This window comes from Pangasianodon hypophthalmus, chromosome 4 (assembly GCF_027358585.1).
Source record: "Pangasianodon hypophthalmus isolate fPanHyp1 chromosome 4, fPanHyp1.pri, whole genome shotgun sequence".
Lineage (NCBI taxonomy): Eukaryota > Metazoa > Chordata > Actinopteri > Siluriformes > Pangasiidae > Pangasianodon > Pangasianodon hypophthalmus.
In genome coordinates, this window is record NC_069713.1 from 29,075,651 (window position 1) to 29,083,946 (window position 8,296).

Here is an 8,296-nt window from a genome sequence, read left to right on the forward strand (position 1 = left end):
TCATCATATGACTTCAAAGGATTTTTGATTAGTAATTTAAAATTTTTTTTATAATTTTGAATTATTTATTGGAATTTGGGAGAGGTAGAACATTTTGAGAGGTTGTGCTTATGTCACAAGAAGTGGGAAAAAAAAACCCTAGCAGGTGTATCCTTAGTTCTTGAGCATTTTAGAAATTGACGGAGCAGGATGGATTTCTGGGTTAAGAGCTGGAGAATGCAGGATCAAGGAATCAAAGAGGCATCAATACAAGTTTTGAGATGCACCCTATAGGTTCTGGGGTTTTCTTAAAATTGGCAGGCACTCTAGCAAAGATGTTATATATACTATCTATATATGTATTATTTATAAGTTCCTTGCTAGAGTGACTCAGTACTTATCTACATTCATTGCATGTGTGAGTATAAAGTGGCTGTATTCTGCCTCACCTTATAGATTTGGATAAAATATACAGATTACCTATGGATTTGGATGAAATCATCCATGAATTGAATTAATATAAAAGCATCCTCAGTTTGCCTGAGGTTACTGAACATTAAAATCAGCATATCTTCCTCTTTTATCTTCAGTCCTTGTGATTTATGCATGTGATTCAAATAGACAGACAAAAGAAATACATTTTGCATTCATTTCCCTCAAGACACTGTCTGTTTCCTGTTTCAAATTCAGTTTCACTCTGAGGTTCAATAATCATAAAAGAACCCATCGATGCTTCTATATTCAGGCCAAATGCTTCCTCTACTTCCTCCTCTGTCTCTGACCTGAATTAGATTCACGCCTGTGTGTTAGCATTTCAGATCCTTGGCCAGCATTCCACTCCATCAGGCGCAGGGTTAGAGGTCACAGTACGGGTCAGGACAATATCCTTTCAGGCATTTTCTCAGAAAATCACTTGGAGTTCTCTATGTTGGTTTTTTTTTCCCACACAGGAATCTTAATATAACTCATGATTAGCAATACTCTTAGCTTGATTCATTTGAATGCAGGTGTAAGAGATCGAGCTCAGAGCTGCCCACAGACATAAACTTCTGAGAGTACCACACCTATTGATTTATATATCTGACCAAGTTCAGGCCAAAATGTTCTATTCATAAACATTAGCCTTAAGCCATGTGTTAGCATTTAAAACAATTCCAGACTTGTCCATCAGGCAGGGATAGAGGTCAGAGTAGGCGTTTAAAGCTTCTGCCATTGGTGAATCATTTGGAAAGCAAAGTTGTTCGAAGAGCAAAATGAGCCCAGAAACCTTTTTTTGGAAACTTGCGAGAGGAGATGAGAATGTGGAAAGATGAAGACAGCGTATTTCTAACCTCAGCTTTCACATTCCCTCAGGTTCCTCTATCAGCTTTTAGCATTCCATATGATGTCAGGCAGGTCCTTAGGCAAGACTTTTTAATGTTCCTAAGTTTGAAATATGAAAGTGACAAAAGCTAAGAGATTCCTGACTTAGCAGGATAACTAGCTACCATGAGAGGGTATTCCTAGCTAGCTAATTCAGCTAACCTAGCTAAGGAAAGTCAGAACAAATTCCAATATTAGCCATTAGTAGTACCATATTATAACTATTTGACAACTGTAAGATGACATTTCTTATCTCAATTTCATCCAAGGTTTCCATCCAAGAGATTTTTTTTTGTGAAAAATGTTTTACAGATTTGAGTTTTCCATATATTAACAAACTACATTATTAAACGATTGCATTTTCATTTTATCGCTTGCGTTATGTTCATGAAGTCGATGGAAAGTTAGCTATAGTATGTAAATTGAGACACATAATGAATGCAAAGAATTGTCTTGTCTTTCTCAGAAGAAAATGTTCTCCAAGTTACACTGTAGTAACAAAACAAACACTCTTGCCTTTAGCTTGTATTTAGGTATATATGTTAGCTAGGTAGGTTAGCTAGCTGAAAAAAAGGACGCACATTCAGAAATTTATCATGTAATTTGAACATTATAATTGGCCATTTTTAAGACTTCTAAAGGAGAATCCACATATTTTTCTTTGTTCTTCTCTTCATATGTATGCTAATGCTTTTTAGTTGACGAAAGATGATGTCACACTCCTTACTTGTTTGGTAACTAAAACATAAAAATGTTTTATCCGTTTAAGCAGAACTAGTAAAGTTACGTTTAATTAACGTCAAATCTGAAACAAAACTTTTACGATTTTTTTACACAATTTTTTAAACAATTACAATAGGAAATTTCAGACATTTTTTTCCCATTTCTGACATAAACAGTTTAAATTTGCCTTATGTGTTTCAAGAATACTCTAAGCACGTCAACTTGCGTTAAAGGAGGAACTTTAATATAGTAACGTACTCGCCATAGACAGCATAAAAATGCATGAAACAATTTCTTTTGTCATTTGAGTGCTACGTTTACCTCGAATGATGTACTGAATTGTATCAGTATTTCTGTATCGTATGATAACATGAGCTAGCTATAAACATTTGTTACAAAAACATAAGCTTAAAGTAGCTAGCAATATAAATGTATGATAACATATGTACACTTATTTGCATTAACATTAGCCTTTTTGACTGCACTGATGTTATGTTGTGATAACATTTTTTTCTTTTATCCCTGTAATCAATTGAGAAAAGCTCTTGTTTTATTAGACTGGCTAACATCCAATCCAAAAAAGACCACCAACAAAGTCTGAAACAAGTAACGAAGAGACTGTCAAACAAGAAAACAGAAAACAAGCAAACCAGATTGGGTAGGGATAGTTTCATGTAAAAAAAAAAAATAGAGGCCAAAAAAAAAAAAAAAAAAAAAGAAGTTTGACAGCTGCATTAATTCTTGTAGACACCTCTGACCTTGGTTGGTAGAAATGTGCCAGTGTAAATCAGAGTGATGTGAAGACACACATTGTGTGTGTATTATGATACCGCTTGAGACACACAGGATCAGGAATGTTTGCCCATAATGGTGTGTTTCAAGCCAAGGGGATAATATATGATGTCAAGGCTACCATGGAGATTGATGAAAGGCTAAAATAGGACTATAACTGGACAGCGATGATGAATTTCATCTGTCTACCTATATGTGAATTTCCACTCCCAGAGGTCCAGCACAACAGCAGCATTGCTAACCAGAATCTCATGAGCCATTTTGATCTGTGTGTGTATGTTTGTGTGTGTGTGTGTGTGTGTGTATCCAGTCAGTCAGCTCAGTATGTTTTTTTCTAACAGCTGAGGTAGATAAGAGAGATCGAGCTACTGCAGTGTTTCCTGAACACACTTAAAAAAGTGACTGTGCCAATTTTCAGTCTTTGAGCTGAGCCTTAGTGCATGAGAGAAGCAGGATTTCTGAGATTCCATCTTTCCCACTAACAAGACTCTGAGGCATCTGCTGTGATCCATTGCACATTATGTATTTCATTTCACAATTATTTATTCTTCATTCATTCATTCATTCATAAACCAATGCATCAATCACTCAGTCACACGGTGGGTCAATCATTTTCACGTCAACCCCTCAGCGTAAATTAAACAATCAAGTAAAACTTTTCAATCCCACATCGAATGTAATATAAGATCTAATTGTACAGTAATGATATATAGTGACAACTCAGCAAATTATTCACTGATTCATTCAGCATGTCGCTACTCAACCGGTCACTCATTCACTTATTCAGCAAGATATTCACTGACTCACTCAGATAATCACTCATTCATTCAGTAAATCAGACATTCCTTCAACAGACTGCTTACTTAGCAAATTATTCATTCATTCACTCCGTCAGCAAATCACTACTCAGCAGGTCATTCATTCATTCATTCATTCATTCATTCAATCTCTTAGCAAATCTCTCACTTTCTCAACAGATTGCTCACTCATTCACTCACTCACCCACCCACTCACTCACTCATCCACTCACTCACTGATTTACCCATTCACCCATTCACTCACTCTTTCATTCACTCTCTCACCCATTTATTCACTCAGTCAGCAAATTGCTAACTCATGCACTTATTCTGCAAATTACTCATTTACTCACTCAGCAAATCACTTATTCACTTACTCATTCACTTTCACTTTGCAAATTGCTCAATGATGCTCTGCAAATCACTCATTCACTCAGTAAATCACTCACTCATTCATTCACTCAGCGTATTGCTTACTCAGTCACTTATTCTGCAAATTACTGATCAAAATCACTCATACAATAAGTCAGCAAATCAGTTACTCAATTTACTTATTCAAATTATTCACATACACAGAAAGTCACTATATAACCCAACCACTCATTCAATCACTCACCCACCCACTCATTCACTCACTCGTTCACTCGCTCACCACTTAATCACTCACTCATACGTTCACTCATTCATTCACCCACCCACTCATTCACTCATACATTCACTTACTCATTCACTCATTCACTCACACATACACTCATTCACTCACTCACACATTCACTCACTCATTCTCACTCACCCACCCACTCATTTACTCACCTACCCACTCAATCACTCACTCACACTTTCACTCACTCATTCACACTCACCCACCCACTCATTTACTCACCTACCCACTCAATCACTCACTCACACTTTCACTCACTCATTCACACTCACCCACCCACTCATTTACTCACCTACCCACTCAATCACTCACTCACACTTTCACTCACTCATTCACACTCACCCACTCACTCATTTACTCACCTACCCACTCAATCACTCACTCACACTTTCACTCACTCATTCACACTCACTCACCCACTCATTTACTCACCTACCCACTCAATCACTCACTCACACTTTCACTCACTCATTCACACTCACCCACTCATTTACTCACCTACCCACTCAATCACTCACTCACACTTTCACTCACTCACTCACACTCACTCACCCACTCATTTACTCACCTACCCACTCAATCACTCACTCATTCACACTCACCCACCCACTCATTTACTCACCTACCCACTCAATCACTCATTCACACTTTCACTCACTCATTCACACTCACTCACCCACTCATTTACTCACCTACCCACTCAATCACTCACTCATTCACACTCACCCACCCACTCATTTACTCACCTACCCACTCAATCACTCACTCACACTTTCACTCACTCATTCACACTCACCCACCCACTCATTTACTCACCTACCCACTCAATCACTCACTCACTCACACATTCACTCACTCATTCACACTCACCCACTCACTCATTTAATCATACATTCACTTACTCATTCACTAATTCACCCACCCACTCAATCACTCACTCATACATTCACTCACTCACACTCACCCACCCACTCATTTACTCACCTACCCACTCAATCACTCATGCCTCTCCCTGATATTCTCCTTCATATTAATCCAAAATCCTATATGTTCAGATGAAAACCTGCAGTGCACCAGAGGCCTCTGTGAAATTCACACACGCACACACACACACACACACACACACAGAGACATTGTGTATATATATATATATATATATATATATATATATATATATATATATATATATATGTACATATTTCCTGCCTAGGAATTGTTCTGCTGGCTTCTGATTATTCAGTTCTGCTAATTTCATTTCAGCACAAATATATTTTGCTCATCCCTAAAGGGGTAATTATCCAATTCTCAGTTCATATTTAAGAAATGTGTGTCTGCATCGTCGGCTGCTGTGGAAAACAAACTACAGCTAACAGAAACCCACTTTCAGACTTCACGTCGTTATGATTTCGCCAATAAATGTAAAACACTTTCAGATCACTGGCTCAGCTAAGATCCCTTTGGCTGTGCTCCGCTTTACTGCACTGTTAATTATGAGGGAAACAGGAAATAATTTTTCATTACTCTCCATAAATGCACAGTAAAGGAGAAGATCTCTATCTGTCTATAATTTTAATTGGTGTTCTTAACACTTTTCCCCAAATGGGAGGGAGAAGCTTAAGTTATATTTGATTAGCCAATTGCATAGTACATCGTATGACATCACTATGTGCCTCAAACACATGCCTTAAAACCCATGACTGAAAGATTCATTGACTCAAACGCTGATTTGATGAATGAGACAGAAACAAATCTCGGTCATAAGAAAAAGATTCACTGATTCAAACACTGATTCACTAAACAACAGATCAGTGAATCTCAGTTAACGATTCACAGATTCAAGCACTGATCCACCCACCGAATGAGATCGGAGAGAATCTGGGTCATGACAGAAAGATTCGCTGAATCAAATGCTGATCCACTGAATGAGAGAGGAGAAAACTTCTGTCTTGACTGGAATATTCTCTGACTACCGATAAACACTGACTCACTGAAAGAAGTGAATCTTGGCCATGACTGAAAGATTCACTGATTCAAACACTGAATGACAGAACAGCAAATCTTGCTTGGCACCAAAAGGTTTGCTTATTCAAACACTGACATGCTGAACAAGAGGAGTAACTCTTGCTTTTGAACATGAGAGGAGTGAATCTGTGTCATGGCAGAAAGATTCACTGACTCAAACACTGATCCCCGGAATGACAGATGAGTGAATCTTTTTTGTGGCCAAATGATTCACTGATTCAATCACTCAATCCCCGAATGACAGATGAGTGAATCTCTCATGAGACCAAAAGATTCAGTGATTCAAGCACTGATTCACAGAACAAGAGATGAGCAAATCTCTGCCATGACCAAAAGATTCACTGATTCAAACAGTGATATGCTAAATGACAGATGAGTTGGTTACAACCAAAAAGATTCACTGACTCAAACACTGATCCACAGAATGACAAATGAGTGAATCTTTCTTGCGAACAAAGCTTCTAATACAGATCCACTAAACAACATATGATTGAATCGCTGTTGTGATTGAATGATTCAGTGATTCAGTGATTCAAACACTGACCTGCTGAATGAGAGAGGAGTGAGTTATGGTCATGAACAAAAGATTCACTAATTCAAACAATGATCCATTGAATGCAAAAGGGTCATCACGGTCATAACCGAAAGATGGAAGGAAGGAAGGAAGGAAGGAAGAGGAAAAAAAAAAAGGAAGATGGCAGGAACTGATACCGATTCATTCACCTTAGTGATTCCTTAGTTCAGAAAGACTGAATTATTCACAATGACACATAGAGAATTAATAAAGCTAGCTCCACTGGTACTCCCAATCTCACTACACCACTTTAGCATGCGGTTTCAGTGTTTCTGGAATTACTCTTGGACTTTTATGAACAAAGTTAACCTTTCAGGAAATGCCAGAGTGATTGAGTGTCACCTCAGTGGTAAAGCCATTCACATTTGCCCTACAGTAGACACCGGACACGTAAAACACCCCATTTGACCTCCTCACCCACTAAAGCAGTAAAACATGGAGAATTTCAGAGCCATAAAGCACTGCAGTTGTATTTCTGTCTCAGGCCCGCAGGATATCAGGTGCCTTACGGTTACATGTGCTGAGGCCCGTAAATCATTTTCTGCAAGGAGATAAAATATTGCCTTGCCAGTGCATTGCGTTAAATCTCACAGCTTGATTTAAGCGTTCGAGGAAAAGAGAACGATTTTACGACAAAATACTTCCATCAGGAAGGGGACCAATCAGTTTCCAGAGTTTGATGATGCAAGAAGCAACAAAGCAGCAGGTCAGCGTTCACTTCCTGTGTAAGAGGCAGTTTTACACAAATTGAGAAAAGATATATAGCGTAGGTAGCCGATGTCCCCCCAGTTCTCTACTCTCACGTTTATTCTCATGAACTGCACTCATTTTGTTTTATGTCATAATACGTCTTAGCACCAGTAACTATGGTAACAGTATCTGTCACTCTACTTCAACCTGCTGTTGTCGTCTAATTAGACTAAAGTGTCCCTGAAGGTGGGATGGATTTCATTGTTTAATATGTTTTTAAATGTACAAGAAGCTACTAAAATGGCCTCAGAACATCACTGCGCCTCTACACTATGAATATACAAACTACCATCAGAAGTTCAGAATCAGAGACTCAATTCACAGCATCCCTTGATTAATAATAATAATAATATGAAAAAGAAGAAGAAGTTTTGTTTATATAATTCTTTTCTCAAACTAAAGGTCATTTAAATTATAAAAATATAAAATTCTGCTCGATTCTATTACAATAAAGAAATAGTTTGCTCTAAACTCTACTGTAATGCTACTGTAAACTATTTTGTAATGTGGCTGTATTCTATTCTATTCTATTCTATTCTAACCTTTAGTTAAAGGCATATTTTGTTCTAAACTTTATTGTAATGTCACTCTATTCTATTCTATTCTATTCTATTCTATTCTAATAAAGGCATATTT